Genomic DNA, 925 nt, shown 5'->3' on the forward strand with positions numbered 1-925 from the left:
ATATATGTTCTTCCCATAGGCGACTCCTAGTGTCATCCAACAACACCAGAGACCTTGGAGTAATTGTTGATAACAATCTAAGCTGGAGTTCCCACATAAACAGCAAGGTTGACTTGGCCCGCAAGATGTGCTCCTGGATTCTGAGAACGTTCCGGTCTAGAGATGCCCACACCATCATTCTTCTCTACTCTACTTTTGCCTGACCCCACCTTGAGTACTGTTTCTCACTGTGGTCTCCCCATACGAAGAAACTCATTACGAAAGTGGAAGCACTCCAGATAGACGGCATGACAAGCATTGACTATTGGGGTCGACTAAAATAAGTCAATCTCTACTCTCTCCAACGCCACCGGGAGCGCTACATCATTTGCGTGATGTGGAAAATATTTCATGAAAATTGCACAAATGATGTTGGCATCAACTTTAAAATCCACACAAGACTTGGCCCCCGTGCTATCCGCTCACTACAAAAATCGCACTCAGGACACAGAACAACATTACGTCACAACTACTTTACCTCAACCGGTCCAGCTCTCTTTAATACCATACCAAAATACATCAAAACGGAAACGGATCCCATAAAATTCAAAAGTTCACTGGACAAATTTCTTCAAAAACTCCCGGACCAACGTCCTACACCCGGATATGTCTCCAACAATAATAACTCTTTGCTAGATTGGACCCTGGTGCCCCATATATGACTAAAAGATTTCACCAGGTGCTATTAAGTTAGACATGGCTTGGGCCTATACATACATACATACATATATATATTCTTTCTGTTGAAGAGCGTAGCTCGAAACGTTAAAGACTTTCTGTATTCCCGAGCGTTATATACTAATACATCCTTTTGTTGTTTACACCACCTGTCCTCGTCTGGTGTTGTTTTTTTTTTCGTAAATTCTCCCATATATATATATATATA

This window comes from Octopus bimaculoides, chromosome 3 (assembly GCF_001194135.2).
Source record: "Octopus bimaculoides isolate UCB-OBI-ISO-001 chromosome 3, ASM119413v2, whole genome shotgun sequence".
Taxonomy (NCBI): Eukaryota; Metazoa; Mollusca; class Cephalopoda; order Octopoda; family Octopodidae; genus Octopus; species Octopus bimaculoides.